At 37.6% G+C, this 20459-nt stretch overlaps 1 protein-coding gene and 1 long non-coding RNA gene across 3 annotated transcripts in view; one reads left to right on the top strand and one right to left on the bottom strand.

Moving 5' to 3' along the window:
• The window catches only part of LOC132522750 (uncharacterized), a 29946-nt gene extending 26440 nt beyond the window's left edge, over window positions 1–3506 (top strand). The window contains exons 2-3 of the long non-coding RNA XR_009541316.1: window positions 2816–2922; window positions 3069–3506. This is a non-coding gene — a long non-coding RNA (uncharacterized LOC132522750). The remainder of the gene's footprint in view (window positions 1–2815; window positions 2923–3068) is intronic.
• Window positions 1–20459, bottom strand: part of NR6A1 (nuclear receptor subfamily 6 group A member 1) — a 202397-nt gene that overhangs the window by 142935 nt on the left and 39003 nt on the right. The window lies entirely within an intron of this gene.

The raw sequence follows: 20459 nt of genomic DNA, 5'->3' as shown, positions 1-20459 counted from the left end.
CTGTTTCATTAACTGGTTGTTGCAAACACATGCCTGTTGCTCTAAAGGACTCTCAAAAATCTCCTCCAACACTTTTCACACACTGTAACAAAACCCAATATTCTTTCCAGCTCATTCCTTAATTCCCATGAATATTAGCTACTGCATGATTTGGGCTCCTATTTCTTTTACAACTTTCAATGCCTAACTCATTTATGTACTCACATTTATCTCAGCTAGACAACAATCCTTGGTACAGAGTTACTTAGAAGAGTTCACTGATAACAGATATCCTGTGAATTAATTTACCATGGAAAAACAGAGTCCTGCTTCCAGTGGGTTTGCAAAATAATCTAAAATAGTAATACCTCAAAACACATGAAGTCACTGTAATTAAGGGATGGAGAATTCAGGTGGCCTCTAGAATATTTTGATAGGCTTTGAAGTGTGCATCCCATAATGCCTTTGGCACTTGACCAATTTGCTATCTCACTGAGTTGGCCTCCCACCTCCTGTCTTCTAGACTCATCTAAAATAGCTGAAGAAACCTGATATAAAGTTGCCATGTCAAATAGTAAAATGTTCCAAGCTATTAAGTTTAAGCTTCTATTCCTACCTCTCAACTCCTTGGTAAAAACCTCAAGCAGGCTAAATATAATAAAGACCAATAATTCCATATACAACTGCAATCTTTGGCAGACTCTTTTTTCCCCGCTTCCTAATATTCAAGTAAATACTCTGAATTTAGCAGCCTCCTTTGTAAGCTTTGCCTTGAAACAACACAATTTTTCAGCCTAACTTAAAGCCAGAATTAGTAGTCAAAGTGCTGGAATCAGATCCAAACCAAATGGTTGCTGGGGAAGTTGTTGCAGGGAGGCGCGAGATAGGGAACTGCTACAAAATAAGATAAACTCATTCAAATATTTGTGTTAACTTCTCTTCCTGCAACTTATTTTAGAAAGCTGCTAACTGTACAAGCACAGAGTTACTAATTAATGATTGGTACCTGCAATTCGTACAAAACTTGATGAAGTCTAAATATCCACTCTTCCAGAGACCATCATTATATTACATCTTTATAGTTATCATTGTCCTAGGTTATACTGCACAGGTTATGCTATAGGGAAAGGTGTGACTAGATGATGGTGAGTCTGCACTACTGCTGGCAAGCAGCCACTCCTAATAAGATGGAGATTGAGATTTCCAAAACTAGCAATATTACACCAGTGACAACAGATTGCAAAATCTTGGTCTAAAGCTCTGGTCAGAATTTCTCATCCTGAAGTTCGTAGGGAGGCTATGGATGGGTTCTTAAGATTCCATAAATGAAACTCCTTTCAAATTTTTGTGTTTACGTGCATGTATTTAGGGAGAGAATCCATAGCTTTCCACAGAGTTTTAAATTATATACCTAACTTAATTCTCACAATCAATATGAGATAGGTACTAACATTATTCTCATTTTTACAGATTGAAGAAATTGAAGCTTATAGGAGATAAAAACTTTACATAAGGTCACAAAGAAAGTGGTAGAGCATTAATTTCAAAATGTCTTTAAAACACACATATACATATGTATATTATGTATTAGCTAGTCAGACATTGTTTTAATTATAAAAGAAGGTTTTTACATTAGTGTATATGCACTGGAAACCAAATTCTGGGCAAAACATGCAATTTTATTTAGTAACATAAATAATAGTTGTAAATGATTTTAACAATTTAAATCATTTTGAAATAACTTATATAAAAACACAAACCTGACATGTATTACCTCATTTAGTCCTCAGAACAGTCCTATGAGGTAGATACTATCATTATCTCCATTTTATAGATAAGGAAACAGAGAAACAAAGAGGTTAAATAAGGTCACATAGCTATTAAGTTGCAAAGTCAAGATTCTGGCTCTGAAGTCTGTGCTCTTTTAATATTGCTTCCCCAAACAATTAATATACGAAAAATGTAAACTATAGTCACTTCAAAGGGGGAAAAAAAAGCCAAATAAAAATCAAATTGGAGAAGTCTATCATGATAAGGTACTTCATTTATTCTATTTAGCACATATGAACCAAGAGCAATGAGAAGAGAGACCTACCAATTACATTTGCATGCTACTTTCACATACATAACCTCCTGTGATTTTCACAGCTGAGTGCACAGGAAGAGCAAGTGCTATTTGTCCAGCATCTTAAAGATGAGTTAACTGAGGCTATGAGGGGTTACTCTCAATACTATTCACCATTATCTGAACTTCCCTGCCTCTAGGATTTCCTGTACAGAGTTTTGAATATCTTTCCTTCTTAGTCTAGTAAAAATTCAACTAAACCTTCAAGGCCCAGATCAGATGTGACCATTTAAAAGATATGCCTTTCCTGGCACTCACTCCTAGGCAGAATTAACCCTTCTTTTCTCTATTCTCCCTTAACATAGTCCATACCATTTCCTCAGCACAGCAATCATCCTCTTTGTCATCAGCTGTGTCTATGTATAGTTCTCTGCGTAGACACCGGGCTCAGTGATGGCAAGGGCTGTATGTAGGAGAAAGGGTTCCTAGAAAAGATTCTGCTGTTGAGTTAGTAGAAGGATGAAGCAGAACACTGGCAGTCTGGCTCAGAGAAACATGGATTCATGCTGACATTTTGTTGTCATCTTTATAACTTAAGACTTTGTCCTCAAGAATAGCAACATTACCTCAAACACTTCTAGAGATGTTCCCTGTATAGTGTTTGGGAAGTTATGGGCAGACAGCCACCTGAGACGGTGACTCCTCTTCTATGCTACTAATCTCTCAAATACCTATTGTTTTATTAAATTTATGCTTCTTGTTTCTTTCAAGTATATCAAGAGGCCTCAAGAGGACTATGAAAACATTTACATCTCCAACTCAGAGCAATGTGGGTTTCACAATATTTCGTAGTACCTCTGGAAAAGGAAAGAAAGGAGGTAAGTGAAACAATAAAGGATGGCATGGTGAGTTTTGACAAACTCAGAACCAGTCTAAATGAATTTATTAATTTGGACCAATTTATTAAATGTGTAGTAGCTTCTATAATCTGGCTAATTTAACCCTCAACTTTTTTAACCCCTAGACTTCTGCACTGAGTACATACATCTCTTGGCCAAACTCACTGAAAAGATCCAATGCGTGCCTTAAATTTGCTTGATGATAAAAACTAAACTTAAGGATTTAAAGCAAATTGAAGGAATGAAGATAACGAAGGCCTTTATTGCCCTGAAAATTAACTGTCTCAAACACAATGGGAAACACCCCTACGTCACTTTAGAAACCTTTCACTCTTCTCTAGTTTTGCAAGTCTACGAAAAGCATTCTTTTTAGAATGCCATGAATTTAAGAAATCGTATTTTGTAAACATCTAATGGTTTGGGGGAGCAGAGGTCAGTATTTTTTTAAAGCCTGACTATTATCAAAATGGAATAAGACATTGACTTCTCTTCATATTATCAGGCCAAGGAGAAGACCATTTAAAATAAACCCATTAAAGAGTTTTTAAAATACCACACAGTAACAGTTGCTTGATGTTTTGTTGTCGATTGTATACAATTTACTGTCATAATACTGAGGACTCAACAAAGCTGGCTAACTGAAGTGTTTTGACAGAGGGTGAGATAATTAAACTGATGCAGAACGTAAACAGTTTATATCCAAACCAAATTCTCAGTGGCTGATTTTTTTTTTAATGTGTACCATTTGGCTGTTTAAAAATGAATTTGAGAACAGTCAACTTTTAATATTTAAACTTAAAGCAAATGGTAATAACTATCCTGGATTAAAGATTAACCTCAATTCAGCCAGCAGTTCTATAAGCACTTTTTCTACGGAGCATGCCTGGATCCCTCCCATTATAAACCCTATATTCTGAAAAATTCCATGTAATTAATTCATTTTCCAGATTTTTTCATCAAGGACATTCAACAGGCAATAAAAAATAACCAGTATGTCTACAATGCACTGATACCATTTCTGCCAGAAGCTAAGACACCTGACATTTTAGTTACTCTCTGTGATCTTACTAAGGAGAAATGCAGGCTTTCTATTAGGTGGTAGAGTTCTTATTTTTTGCTTTTTCAATATGGAAAATAGACTACCCCTGAACCTCTGTGGTAACTTGGTGATCCAGGATCTCAGCTAGAGAGATCACCAATTATAAAGGTCAATTTTTTTTATCTTCTTCTATGAAACATTTCACCTACTACTATTACAGGCAAATAAGAAGAGGATGTTTACTTGTTTGACTTAGATCTCACTGAAGGTCCTGCCCCCAGATACACAACAGTAAGTTTTGTGGTGGTCAACGGAGGAGGCAGTACAATCAGTGAGTTTTTGCTATCATAAAGTCCAGTATTCAAGGTCTAGCTTGCAACCTTGGCTCCTGGCTATGTAACTTTGGGCAAATCACTTAAGACTCAGTTTTCTCATGAGGTCAAAGTACGTTGAGAATTTAAGGAGATAAAAATATATAAATCCCAGTATACAGTAAGTCCTCAATATATGTTAATTTCTTTCTTATCCTTGCCCTTTAATAATTAAAGTACTACTATAAAATGGGATATCTGATATTTTCAGAATTACAAAATAATACTATTCAAAGCTCTTTTCTCAGATATCCATTTGAGTCTGCTTATATATAAATAACTGCAGCCTCACAATCCTGAAGTTTGTTAGCTCTGCGCTGTACACAAAGTGATTTCTTAAATACAACTTCAAACCCGGAAAAGAATGTGAGACGCTCCATCAGCAGTGGTCTCTCAGGCTCACTGGCTCCTGAAACATGGGTGCAGGCTGAAGAAGGGCTGCCAGGGCCAGGACCCAGTCTTCAGAGGACTCCAAGGAACATTCAACGCTGTCGGTGAGTTTGGGATTTGAAAAAACCACCGACCGTTGACTGTACCTTGGGGTCCTTATAGACAACACTATATTTCCTGAAGCAAAGGAGCATGCTGTGCCTTCACATATCACATTAGATCACCAAAATCAGTCCCGCTCCCCATCCCCCAGAGGTGGTCCAGTTAATTTTTTAAAAGCTCCCCTCTATTTCTCTTGCCCATTGTTCCTTGCTTTTTGTTGTGTTTTCGACAAACAAGTGTTTCATTTCAACAAGATAAGGAAAGCTCCATGATAATACCTAACGTTTTTAAATGTCTCCTAGAAATAGGCCATTCTGGAGAGAAACTGGATGTAGCAAGAAGAGATTTATTAAAAACATGTATTTCATTTTGGAGTAAAATCAAGTTAAGTATTTTACAGCCATTTCTCCCATGTCCCCTCAAAACCTTTAATTAGGGACAAGGGGAGGATTTAATAAGCAAAAATAGCACAGACCTGTCCAATGTCTGCACAGTTCTTAACACATTCTACCTCCAATTACAGTTAAGGTAGTTAAATTCTGACAGCCCCATTAGAATATGAGCTGTTTGAAAACAGCAACTGCCTCACCATTTCCATCCACACATAAGCTGATTTCCATGTTCGTTAAATTCAAGTAAAAAGTCACGTCTGGAGTCAGAAGGATCTGGGATGAATCTCGGCTCAGAACTCCCTAACTAGCTGTGTGACCCTGAGCAAGTGTCCGAGTCTCAGCTTTCTCATGTATAAAATGGGGGATAATAAGTATCCCTACCTCATAGAGTTTTGAGATTCAATAAGATAATATATAAAGTGCTTTGTACCATTCCTAGCACACAAAAATGCTCAATAAATGTAAGCTATTATTATTTAACCCAAAGCATAATCTGTGCTAATTTACTTTGAAAGGCACTCGTAATTCTCAGTTCAAAACAGAGAGAAAGAAATAGGGTCCTCAGCTCTTGTTTATACCTACCAGTATGCAAGCACTGCCTGTGTAGTCACAGAGCTACCCGTTAGCTTTTCCAAGAGCTCCTTCCCTTCCCTGAACCATAGTTTCTCCATCTTTAAGAATCTCCCAGCTCTACTGTCAATGTTATCTATAATTGTGTGGATCCTCAACGGCTGGTTACTAAGAGAGATGCCAGAACCAGACCTCAAAAATCCAGCGTGGAAAAGAAGAGCCAGGAGTTGGGACAGGCCAGGGCAACTTCACCAACTTGAAACACTGATGGCTGCACTCAACATTCATTGCTGTCGGTGGGTTTGAGTCTGAGTCAACTCACTGATCAATGAATGCAAACTGCGGACCAAACAACCCAAGGGAAGCAAAATCGTGTGTAGAGAATCACCCAAGTGTATCGGCTACTGTGCTGGGTGGGAGCTGCTGCTGTCTCCAATGTACTGGCTAAAGGCTTTGGTTCTAATACAGAGTAAGCCCTCTAAATTCCTAATACTTTTCTTCGCCCCCCTCCCTTTATTTTTTTAAAAAAACGATGTTTTAGAATTAAGGGAATATTTTATAGAAAGAATAAACATCATACCATATTTTAAAAAACAATGTTTTCATAATTTTTAAATTTAAAAGACTCACATGCTCATTATTTAAAATTCAAATAAGAAATAAATAAAAACTGAAAATCCCTTTCCTCATCATCTACAATCATTTCCTCAATGGAAATCACCTATAACTATAATAAATCAGTTTAATAACTTGTTTAAAATAATAAATACAATTATAACAAACTATTTATTGTATTATCTATCATTAAAAGGATAAATATCATAAGTAAACTAAATATTTATTTTATTTCCTTGAAGACCTTTATCCATGAACATATAAACAGATACATACCACAACTTTGTGGTTTTTTGGAGGGTGGCTTAAAACAAAAACTACCTCATTTTATTTATTTTTATTTTTTATTTTTTTGGCTGCACCGCATGCCTTGCAGAATTCTCAGTTCCCTGACCAGGGGTTGAACCCAGGCCACGGCAGTGAAAGCCCAGAATCCTAACCACTAGGCCAGCAGGGAACTCCCCAAAACTACCTCATTTTATACTTACTCCCACACAATCTTCTTTTTCACTCAGATATACATTACGGATAGCCTTCCACAACAATCTTGTTATAGTTATATTAACTATACAGTTATATGCCTTAGTATGAACACCCTGGTTATTATTGTTCAAATATATTTAAATATTCTCTTTTGACCAAAACTAATAAGGTCCATTCATTCTGACCTTTGCAACTCCCATCCCTCAATTAAGAGAAAAAAACAAGTGAGATGGGAGATTCACTTCATTTCTCTTAGCAAAAATTAAAATGTAGTATCAACTCTCTGAATCCTTTAAAATAAGATAAGCCACTAAATCTTTCATGATAATGACAGGAAAACAAATGCATTGATCATGAATAATTTATCATACACATAAGTCTGAGATAGAAAGAGATTCTCATAGCAAAAGTCAAATTAAATAAGGCAGCAGGAGAAGAGGCTTGTCAACTTAGCCTTCTGAAAATTTTTTTCTCAGAGGTAGGAAGGAAGGTGACGTGCCCGTGAAGTGAGACAAGAACTAAAAAGACAAATCAAAGCCAAAAGAAAAATGCAAAAAATGATGAGAATTGGGACTTCCCTGGTGACGCAGTGGTTAAGAATCCACCTGACAATGCAGGGGACACAGGTTCAAGCCCTGGTCCAGGAAGATCCCACATGCCACAGAGCAACTAAGCCCATGCGCCACAACTACTGAGCCCACGTGCCAGAACTACTGAATCCCGCATGCCTGGAGCCCGTGCTCCGCAACAAGAGAAGCCACCGCAATGAGAAGCCTGCACACCGCAACAAAGAGTAGCCCCCACTCTCTGCAACTACAGAAAGCCTGTGCACAGCAACAAAGACCCAACGCTGGCATGCATGCATGCATGCATAAATTTATTTATTTAAAAAAATGATGAGAATTCAGGAAAAATATGGGGTTCAGGCCAGTGTTTCCCAAACCTGGTTGTACATCAGAATCATCTAGAGTTGCTTTTAAAAATGCAGGGTTCCTGAGTTCTACCCCAGATCACAAGTAGGGCCCTACAATCCGTATTTTATTATATAACAAGTTCACCAGGTATTTAGAGCCACCGGAGGCTGGTTTGAAGCAAAGCCAAGCCCACCAACTTAACACTGGATTCTGACCACCACACTTCATGTCATCCACTTCGCAACTATTGCCCAAACTTCTGTGCCACCATCTGATACTGCCACTAGTCTTCTGAGTACAGAAAACTATAGCCATACTTATGTTGCTATTGAGTAACTCTCTTCAGAGTGAATAAAACTTTGCACCATGTTGTGGCAGCCAAACAAATCAAATTGTATCTGATGTTTTATAGAAACAGATGCACTTTAGTTTATGTTCTCTCAAAAACTAAAACCTACCTAAAGAACCTAATGAATGAATCCCTGGTGGTCCAGTGGTTAAGAATCTGACTTCCAACACAGGGGACACAGCTTCGACCCCTGGTCAGGGAATTAAGATCCCACATGCTGCAGGGCAACTAATCCCGCGCGCCACAACTACTGAGCCTGCATGCCATGACTAGAGAGCCTGTATGGTGCAACTACTGAGTCCTCATGCCACAACTAGACAGCCCACGTGCCGCAACTACTGAGCCCATGCTCTGGAGCCCGCGCGCCACAACAAAAGATTCCACATGCCGCAACGAGGATCCCACATGCTGCAACTAAGACCCGACGCAGCCAAAGTAAATAAAATAAATTTAAAAAAAAAGAAAGAAAGCAGCCATTAGAGTTTCTTTAAAAATAAAGAACCTAATGAATGAACAAGGTTAAATTCAGATGACTGTCCCACCCAAGAAGTCTTTACAGAAATCAAAAACTTTTCTTTCTTTCATACTGGTGGACACATAGGAGGTAATTCACATATCGCTGTTTGTCAGGATGTCATGCATCCTATAGGTATTTACTTTCAACCACCAATTATTTCCAAATTTCTGAAAACATTAGAAAAGAATGTCTGACAGGGCTTCCCTGGTGGCGCAGTGGTTAAGAATATGCCTGTCGATGCAGGGGACATGGGTTCGAGCCCTGGTCCGGGAAGATCCCACATGCCGCAGAGCAACTAAGCCCGTGCACCACAACTACTGAGCCTGCGCTCTGGAGTCCGTGAGCCACAACTGCTGAAGCCCGTGCGCCTAGAGCCCATGCTCTGCAACAAGAGAGGACACCGCAGTGAGAAGCCCGCGCACTGCAACGAGGAGTGTCCCCCACTCACCACAACTGGAGAAAGCCTGCGCGCAGCAACAAAGACCCAACGCAGCCAAAAAAATAAATAGAAAGAATGTCCGACATGTTCTTTGAAAAATGTACAACTGAACAAGCATGCCATTTATTTACCCAGACAATCAGTAGTCTCTATATATGCCAATGAAAAAATTACATATTTTAGCCACCAAAATCCTCTATAGTTTCTATTGGATAAAACTAAGTGCTACAGGAAGGGAGAACTTATGTGAGTTTGAGGGTGTTTCCTGCAGATGGGACTTGTAAATAAATACCTGCACAGAGAAAATATGTGGCATGTATAGTGGACAAGAGCAGAATAGTTCAGAGATTATGTTTGGGCGCACTGAAAAAGTAAATGACGGACGGTCTTGTGAGCCAGGCAGAAAAGTTTAGAATTAGTGCAACAGGAAGCCACTTTAAGTGGTTAGCTCTGCAAGGAGATAACGAAAGCAAGACTTTGGGAAGATTCACCAAGCAGATGAAGTAGGAGGAAGGGAGGAGAGATCTGAGACAAAAAGAAATAGAAATCTGTTGCACAAAAGAGCTAAGCTAAAAGGGAGGCAGCAGGAATAGACAGAATGAAAAGGATATCTCAAAAAGGCATTTTAGCTTTTGGTTTTGGTTGCCTTTTGTTTTTCAAATAGATTTTTGGGGGGGGGGGGGGGGTACTACATAGTTACTGAAAAATTGATACAAAAGAGAAAACTAAAGTCCACCAGTTGCCCCCGCCGCTCTCATCATTCTGTTCAGTGTATTATTCTTCCAGATATTTCAGAGATATTTAAAATATTAATATATGTATTTATATTTAGAGAAAATATCACAAATTACACATAATTTTCCGTAACGCTTTTTTCACTTAAAACATTGCGGTCATCTTTCCAGGTCAAAGGATTAGAGCCATCTTGTAACTGGCTCAAACAGAAAAGATACTGACGAAGTTCAAACAGACTGGAAGCAGAAATGTTAACAGTTGCAATCTCCAAGTTGTAGGATTAAAGGTGATTTTTAAGTTTATCATTTACAACTCATCTATGTCTTAGAAGCGTTTGGCAATAAATATGAACTATTTCAACAATTAAGAAAAATTATTTAAATGCCTTTTCTTAAAAAGCAAAGATTTCTTTTAGATGCAAGATATACCTACGTTTGACTGAAAAGCATATGGAAGAATCCACAGAGGGAAAGGAAGAAATGACGGACTATTTTTATTAAGAAAGGGTACCTGTAGAAAGCACAGCTGCAGGGACAGTGGAAAGTAAAGGGCTCCAGGTCCATGGTTGAAGTGGTCACTTTGGAGGGCAGACACATCGGCCTCAGAGAATGAAAATTACAAAGCAAATTCCAGCCTACTTCTGTTCTCCTCTCAGGCTATATCTCAATAGCATCCAACTGGGTGATCCCAAATCTTGCAAGGGGGCTGCCATGGAATAGACATTCCATAAATGGTTGCCAAATGAATTCCCTTATGTTTTATGACACAATTATGTTTATAACTTATGAAACTCCTTGAAGTAAGCATAGGATACCTTCAAACCATCTGTGCCATGAAGTACAGTTCCAACGCAGGTATAGTTTTAATATCTACCAGATATCAGGACAAAGCTATCTTGATTATACTTGCTATAGAACCCCTGAATTTACACTGTAGCCCAACTTCCCCTCCTACTCTTCAGACTAACTAAATCTACTGAAAACTACATGCACAATCCATCAAAATCACATGCCCCTTTCTCTTCTCTTCCCAGTACAGTGGGTCCTCCGTATCCAAGATGTGGAGGACCAAAGATACTGCACCATTTTATATAAGGGATTTGAGCATCCTCGGATTCTGGTGTCCAAGGAGGATCCTGGAATCAATTCCTGTGGATACCAAGGGACGACTGTAAATAGCTGAGGCAAAACAGTAGAGTAAAAAAGAAATAAGTGGTTTGGGATAGTATGGAGTTAGAAAACCTGAATTTAATTCCAATTTCTGCCATGGTTATGTGTTCTTGGACAAGTGAGTCACCTCTTAAGCCTTAATTCTCCATGAAAGAGAGACTAAGTACACCTCTCCTATCTTCACAGGATTGTTGTGAGGCCTCAGAGAGAGCACAGTGAAAAAATGTGCTGCAAACAGCACACAGCAGTACAGCCCAATGCATCCTGGCCTTTGACGGTACTACTCCATGGCTTATCCTCACTTTTAGTAGATAAGATTCCCTCACTCCCCAAACTCTCACCTACTTGTCAACCAGAAGCACGTATTTGCAAGATGTCTAGCTGAGGTTATTAATCTATAACCTGGGGCTGAATGCAGGCATTTTTCTGTGTATACGTGTCACCAGCATAGACAGTCCATCAGAGCCACAATCTATTTATTTAGGTCTTTGTAAACTTCTCTCAGAAATATTTTAGTGTTTAGTGTACAAATCTTACACTTCTTTTGTTAAATTTATTCCTAAGTATTTTATTATTTTGATGCAATCGTGAATGGAATTGTTTTCTCACTTTCATTTTTGGACCATTGCTAGCTATAAAAATACAGCTGATTTTTGTATATTGATCTGGTATCCTGTGACCTTGCTAAACTCAATTAGTTCTACTTGTTTTGTGGGTTTTTTGTGAATTATTTAGGATTATATATAGGATTATGTCACCTATGAATAAAAACAGTTTTAAGACATCCAATTTAGATGCCTTCCCCACTAACCCTCACATTACTGTACTAGCTAGAACCTCCAGTGAATGTTGAAAAGAAGTAGTAAGAGCACATTCTTACCTACCTTATTCCCAATCTTACGGGAAAGGTACTTATATTTACCCAATTAAGTATTATGTTAGCTTTAGGCTCTTCATGGATGTTCCTTGGTCAAATTGCGGAAGTTACCTTCTATTCCTAGTTTGTTGGGAGATTTTGATCATGAATAGGTATTGAATTTTGTCAAATGTTTTTCCTGTGTCTACTCAGATGATCATGTGGGGCTTTTTAACCTTTATTTTATTAGACTTATTTTATGGCCCAGAATACTCTTAGAGACTGTTCTATGTGTACTTGAAAAGAATGTATATTCTGGAGTATTCAATAAACATGAGCTATGGTAAGTTGGTTGATTACTTCTCAATTTGTTATAAGCCTATGGTTGTTGTTGATAGTTTTATTCAGCCTTACAGTTGCTTTTTGGGGACAGGCTGTGTTGACCTTCTCACTCACTCATGCCAGAAATGAATCTCCTCCTCAGGTATGTTTTTACAAACCTCATAAGTGATAAAATCCTAATCTTGGTGAAACCAAACAGCTAGTCTGAATTCCAGTCTATTTTCCTGAAATTAGACCCAAATACCATAACAAACTGCTCAAATACAACTCAAACCCAAAATACACTTAGGAGGAAAAACTTCCTGAGGAAGGCAGAGGAATAAATTCACTCTGGAATATTGGAATGATTTTCAAATCCCAAAGGCAACAATACAAAAACTTGAATATCAAAGATTTATCTTCAGTTTCCACTACCAAAAGCCCTAACTGTTGGAGTCACTAGTATCTTCTGTGTGTGTATACAATCTGAACCAGCCCCAGAGCCAATCATGGCTAGGGCGAGAGTACCTGGACAGCCTCAGATCTTGTCACCAGGTAGGTACTCAAATAGGTGTTATGCAGTGAAGTACACTGAGGGCTACAAGCGGCCCTGGCCACTTCAATTAAGCCATCAGCTCGCTTATAACTCCCAGCCAATAACTGAGTGGTTTGAAAGTATCTTTTCTACTTGCCAAACTTCAAGCATTACCTAATGCCTGGATTTTCACTGCAGTTGCCAGATCCCCATCCTTTCCCACCCCAGGGCTAGCAAATAATTCCTAATCAACCATGCCCCTGAATTTGCCCTACCTTTGCACTATCCCTCAAATACCGGACTTAATGGGGAGTTTCTACAATCTCCATGCTACCTGTTTCCTGACTGAAACTATCATACCAGAAAATTTGTCTGCTCTATTAATATTCTCCTTAGAATGCACCTGCAGCTTCTACTGGATAGTCAGTGGCCATAGCCCCAGGTAAATGGATATCTGGACACCAAGCTGGGTTTATCCTCTTTCCTGAGTATTTAAGATTTGAACACAAATGCTTCAGTTAGTCTGTGTTGAGCATGGCTGCTGGAAAGACATGACAAGGCAGGGCAAATCAGGGGCAGCCATCTTCCATCATGGACACAGAAGCAAAGAGTATCAGTCTGAACAAGAAGAGAAATATGAAACAGAAGCACCAGAGAAGCAGAGATAAGCCTCCACAGAGAGATGGGAAAGAAATCCTGGTCTTGCTCCTTCATGAAATCCAACTGAATGCTCCCTCCTTGGGCCCCAAGAGAAACCCTGTATTTTCCACCAATGTCCCCATTTTAAACTAGCTTAAGGAGAGTGTCTTTCTTACAATTTAACTACTTAAGTCAACACCTCTGGTTTTCCTCCCTTGCTACCAGTCTATATTTCCCAGGCACCAGCACTGTTCACACACTTTCGTGTGTTACTTCGCCGTAATACAGCTCCCTGTGTTCAACTCATGTTTTTCTGACTATGCCAAGTTTCTTTACAAACCTCTAAGACTAGATCATATTCTCAAAGCTCTAAAGTTTTCTTTGGCTATGATGAACAGGGGAATGAAAGGCAGTGTGGTCTTAACCTTTTAGCCTTAGTTTCTCATCTGGGAACTACCACCTACTACATAGAGTTGTGATGGGGATCATATAAGGTGAGAATAAAGTGCTTAGCACGGCATCTGACACATGGCAAGCCCCACTAAAGGTAGCTCTTTTCTATAATAGCTTGATTAAACTTGTACATACTGAACAATAGGTAAAAATCATATCACTAATATTTAGGATCTAAATGGCACCAAGTATATCAAGAAAACTAATCAAGAGTAATTCCTGCCGGGCAGCAATCTTTTTACATGACAGCACTACATCACTAACATGTGAGCAGCCGTATCAACTCTCAATCAACATCTATTTCTTCCAAACTTGTTTCTAGCCCCACTGTACTTTTGAAGCTTTTCAAATTACCCTGTTATCTTTCATCTGCATTTGTAGGATCATTTCCACTAATTTACCAATGTTGCTTTTGAGGTTTGTTTGCTCGGTGATATTTTTATCCAAGGTATTTCAAAAGAGAAAACAAAGGTCAGAGGTTGAAACTGACTGGTCAGACTTAACTTATAAAACTTAAGAGAATATATTTTTGGTAAAAGATAATTAAGGGTCAAAATTATCATGACTATTAGGAAAGGGTGACTAAGGTATTTTAATTTTAAGTTTTTGTCTAACAAACCTCTCACAAAGAGAGAGAGAGACAGAGAGAAACAAAGGGACAGACATTAGATTTCACAATTAAGATTATCTTGATGAAAATGATGTTTAGGGCCTGGCTTTTATTGCATCTTAGTTATGTTGAAAAATTTCTGGACAGCTGAGATGCTAAATAATGCACACACCAAAAAACATCAACAAAAATCCCAGCACAAAATCATTACATAAAGGATTTTACTTCCTTCTTGATTACCCTTCAACATAAGGAAAAACAATTCCTAGAAGACTCATTTGTTGTTAGACTCACGTAACAAATAATTCTGTCAATAAGACTGATCACATGAGTAGTAATTCTATCAACAGTATTGGAGCCATTATCATAAACATCTGCGCATACATAGTGAAGACACACATTCACACACAATGGTGAGATTTTGCTTTAAGTCACAGAAGACATATATTTTTTCTATTTCACACCTAGCTCCAAAGGCCCATTGCACTGAGCCTTCTTCTAGCTAGCCTGTGGCTGTTTTCTACCTTCTCCTCCTCCTTCCCAACCTTTTAGCCCCATGATTCTCAAGGTATGAATTTAAAGGATCCTCATGGTATATTAATCCAACTTTCATCCATCTTATGAGCGACTGATGTTCAGTTCATTTCTACTTATGAATAAAGGCTATAAGTAACTTGTTAATGGACTGTCAATAAAATTTGGTGTTTATAAACTAAAAGTAACAAGAGACTCTTTAGCATTCTACTAATAAGCCTGGCTGCCACAAAATGGATGGCAATGGTGCAAAGATCCTACTGCAAACACACACAGAAAATCAACTGGAAATCTTGCAGTTCTCTGAACTCCATTATCATTGTTGAGGGAATTAGTGGTAGTTTTCAATTACTGTTATTCTTGCTTTTTAATCTTATGGCTCATTCAGCATCGTTTTCAAATTAGTTTGATACATGCTGTGTATGATAGTACACCAACAGTATCCTTATTTTAAAATTTTCTAGTACTGTAATTAGACTTTGACATGTATATGCCATGTTTCAAATATGAACCAGACCTCAATTGCTAATGCACATTTATCATCCTCCCTCCAAATTTATTTGCACGTCATAGTCCATTGTCAATGAATTTTCAACTGGAAAGCAGGAAAAGGAAGGTTAAGTAGATAATGGGGTCCTGCCTAAGTGAGCTGTGTTTCTAACCTACTTAAGTCACTGAGGTCAAAAAAGTTGGCATCCATTGCCATAATCAAGCAAGCTGCAACAGGCTGCCAGGTCACTCTGCTTCCAGCCTAGTTGTCCTCCCAAACCTTTTCTCTTCTTAACTACTTCAGGGAGCATTAGAAACTCACCCCACCCATCATCTTTTAATTTTCACAGCCTGAGAATTCTACTCATGGCTTCTTAGAATCTTACATCCCCTTAAACGACCTTCTTCCTTCACTACTACCTTAAACAAATCCTCATTCAGGAAAATTTCTGTTCTCTCAATTTCCATTTTTATAAGGGAAACCCACACCTTCGACTATAACATTCATAAAAACTCTTCTTCACGCCCAAGGAAAGAAGTCTCAGACCCAAGGGACAACAGGGAGCTATTAATGCCTCTTTTTGCAGTCTCCCTGGAAGTAGATTGTCAGCTCTTGGATATAAAAGCACATCCTTCTTGCCCCGACTCCCCAAACTCAGATCTCTTTGCATTAACGGTCAGCTCTATCACCTTTCCCCTCCATCCCCCAATATTCAAAAAAAAAAAAAAAAAAGCAACTGGATAGCCACTGAATAAGCCAAGATTTTGAAGTATGAGAGGCAATGGAAGGAAGGCAGCAGAATGGATTCCCATATAATATTAATTAGAGTTTCCAAACATGCTCTTAGAATGAGCTAAAGGCTCACTCCATCTCTCATATCTTGAGGGCTAGCAGTATTACTTTTCAGAAAATCTTGGTTTTCTGTTCCGTTTAATTATGAGTTTTACAAGCATTGTTTTCCGTTTTTCGGTCTGATTCCTTGCTCTTGGCTCTTCAGTTAGGGCCTGTTGCCACCTAGTGGACTAAGTGGGAATAAATGCCAATACATCATCACAGCTTCTCACCACTGTGCTCTCAGAAGAGACCACTAGATGGAGACTTCAAATTTGAAGCAGGAGAGTGCCTAAACCTATCTAGAAAACCAGATAGTTGGTATAAGACTACACAAAAAACTAATAAAAACTCACACAAATAAAAGCAAACGTGTGACACTGAGGTTAAGGATATAGGCTTTGACTCTTTTGAACAAAATCACAAAAATCTACAATAAATACTACCAAGTTGAATTACCAAGACTCCACGTTCCCAATGCAGAGGGCCCAGTTTCGATCCCTGGGCAGGGAACTAAATCCCACATGCATGCTGCAACTAAGAGTTCACATGCCGCAACTAAGGAGCCCACCTGCCACACCTAAGACCCAGTGCAACCAAATAAATAAATAAATAAATATTTTTTAAAATCTACAGTTTTTGAAACATACATAACTTAAAACAAAACAAAAACAACAATGTGGCATAAAGACAGACATATAGACAAAAGAAACAGAACAGCAAGCCCTGAAATAAGCCCTCACCTATATGGTCAATGACTGTCAATAAGGTTGCCAAGACTATTCAATGAGGAAAGGACCATATTTTCAACAAACAGTGATGGCAAAAGTGAATATCCACATGCAGAAGGATGCATGTGAATGTCATCTTATACCATACTATACAAAAAATAACTCAAAATAGATCAAAGACCTAAATATAAGACATAAAACTTTTAGAGGAAAACAAAGGGGGAAAAGCTTCCTGGCATTGGATTTGGCAATGATTTCTTGGCTATGACACCAAAGGCACAGACAACAAAAGAAAAAATAAGTAAACTGTACTATATCAAAATTTAAAACATCTGTATATGAAAGGACACAACAGTGAAAAGGCAACCATAAATTGGGAGAAAATATTTGCAAATCATATCTCTGATAAGGGGTAATATCCATAATATATAAAGAAATCTTAGAACTAAAGAAACAAAATAACAACCAAAAAAAACCTGATTAAAAGATGGACAAAAGACTTAAATAGGTACTTCTCCAAAGATGATATACAAATGGCCAATAAGTACATGAAAATAGGTTCAACAGCATTAATCATTAGGAAAATACAAATCAAAACCACAGTGAGATACTACTGGGTGTGTGTGATACTATCAAAAACACAGAAAATAGGAGGATGCAGAAAAATCAGAACCCCTGTACACTGCTGCATGGGACTGTAAAATGATACAGTCACTGTGGAAAACAGTATGGTGGTTCCTCAAAAAATTAAAAATAGAATTACCATATGATCCAGCAATTCCAGTTCTGGCTATATACCCAAAAGAACTGAAAATAGGGACTTGAAAAACTATTTGTACACTCAATATTCATAGCAGCATTATTCACAACGTTCACAATAGCTAAAAGCTATAAGCAACCAAAGTATCCATCAACAGATGTATGGATAGACAAAATGTGGTATATAACAAACAATGGAATATTAGTCTGTCTCAAAAAGGAAGGAAATTGTGACACGCTACAACATGGATCAACCTTGAAAACAGTATGCTAAGTGAAAGAAGTCAGCCACAAAGGGACAAATACAGCATGACTCCACTTATATGAGATACCTAGATTAGCCAAATTCATAGAGACAGAAAGTAGAATGGTGGGTGCCGGAGTCTGGAGAATGGGGAAATACTGTTAATGGTTACAGGTTCATTTTTGCAAGATATGAAGAGTTCTATGGATGGATGGTGGTGATGGTTTCATAACAATACTAGTGTGGTACTTAACGGCACTAAACCGTACACTTAAAAATGGTTAAGATAATAAATGTTTTGGTCTGTATATTTCACCACAATTTTTTAAAATAAATAGTAAGAAAAAAACTATAGCTAACATCATACACTTGATAGTGAAATATTGAACTCTTTCCCTCTAAGATCAAAAACAAGAATGTCATCCTTGGGCTTCCCTGGCGGCGCAGTGGCTAAGAATCTGCCTGCCAATGCAGGGGACACGGGTTTGAGCCCTGGTCCGGGAAGATCCCACATGTTGCAGAGCAACTAAGCCCGTGCGCCACAACTACTGAGCCTGCACTCTAGAGCCCGTGAGCCACAACTACTGAGCCCACGTGCCACGACTACTGAGGCCCGCGTGCCTAGAGCCCGTGCTCCGCAACAAGAGAAGCCACCGCAATGAGAAGCCTGCACACCGCAACAAAGAGTACCCCTGCTCGCCACAACTAGAGAAAGACCGCGCACAGCAACAAAGACCCAACACAGCCAAAATTAAATAAATTTAAAAAATAAACTTATAAATAATAAATTTTAAAAATTAAAAAAAAAAAGAATGTCATCCTCAACATTTTTATCTACTGTTGGACTGCAAATCTTAGCCAATGCCATAAGGTAAGAAAACTAAAAGTCATAAACATTAAAAAGGAAGAAGTAAAATTGTCTTTATTCATAGCGGTACACATAAAAAGTCCCAAAGAATTTATTTTTAAAAGTTACTAGAACTAGTAAACAAATGTAACAATGTCGTATAATACAATCACAATATACAAAAATCAACGGCATTTCTATATACTAGCAACAAACAATTGGAAAATAAAATTTTAAAATAATACCATTTACTACAGCATTAAAAAAACAGACTACGTAAGGATAAATTTAAAGAAAGCTGCACAAGATCTCAACACTAATATTTCAAAAACATCACGGAGAAAAAATAAAGTTCTAAATAAGTGGGAAAATATACTGCATTCATAGATTAGAAGACTCAATTCTAAAATGACAACTCTACCCAAATTGATAAAATCAATGAAATCCAATCAAATCCCAGCAGGCTTTCACTTAAAAAAAAAAAATTTTTTTTTTTTGGATGAGCTGATTCTAAAATGTAAAACGAAATTAAAACAAAACCAAACAAAACCCTAGAATAGCCAAAACAGCTAAAACAACTTTGAAAAGGAAGAATGGAGTTGAAGAACTAACACCATCCGATTTCAAGATTTACTATATTCAAAACATTGTGCTATTAGTGAACACATAAGTAGGTTAATGGAAGAAAACAGAGTCTACAAGTAGATCATACATATAAGATCAAATTATTTTTCAGCAAGTGCATCGAAAATTTAATGAGGAAAGTCTTGTCAACAAATAGTGCTGAAACAAATAAATATTCATATAAAAAGACTTTGATTCCTATCTTACACCATACAAAAAAAATTAACTTGAATAAAGCTAAACCATAAAGTTTCTAGTAGAAAACATAGAATAATACCTTTGCAACCTCAGGTTAGGCCAAGATTTCTTAGGGAGGATACGGAAAGAATTAATCATAAAAGAAAAAATTAATAAATAGAACTTCATAAAAATGTAAAACTTCTGTTAATCAAAAAATCATGTCAATAAAGTAGAAGACAAAGCCACAGGTGGGGAGAAAATATTCACAACATACATATGTGATGAAGGACTTGTATCATAATAAAAAATACCCACAACTCAATAATAGGACAAAGAACACGATTTTTTTTAATTATCAAAAGACTTTGAATAGACACTTCTAAAAGACAAACTATGAATGGCCAATAAGGGTATGAAAAGATAATCAATATAAATAGTCATCAGGGAAATGCAAATTAAAACCACATCGGTCCCATTACCTGCGCACTAGAATAACTAAAATTTAAAAATTGACAACACCAAACACTTACAAGGATGTCGAACTATTAGAAATCATACTACTGGAATTGTAAAATGTACCATTTGGAAAACTGGCAATTTCATAAAAAGTTTAACATACATCTACCATCTGACCCAACAATTCCTAGATACGTTCAGAGACATTAAAATATATCCACAAAAACCTTGTACAAGAATTTTCATAGCTGCTTTATCATAATAGTACAAAACTAGAAATAGCCCGGGTATCAACAGATGAATAGATCAACTATGATACAG

Source organism: Lagenorhynchus albirostris, chromosome 7 (assembly GCF_949774975.1).
Source record: "Lagenorhynchus albirostris chromosome 7, mLagAlb1.1, whole genome shotgun sequence".
NCBI lineage: Eukaryota > Metazoa > Chordata > Mammalia > Artiodactyla > Delphinidae > Lagenorhynchus > Lagenorhynchus albirostris.
Note: the sequence above shows the minus strand (reverse complement) of the source record. Positions and strands in the feature narration are given on the sequence as shown.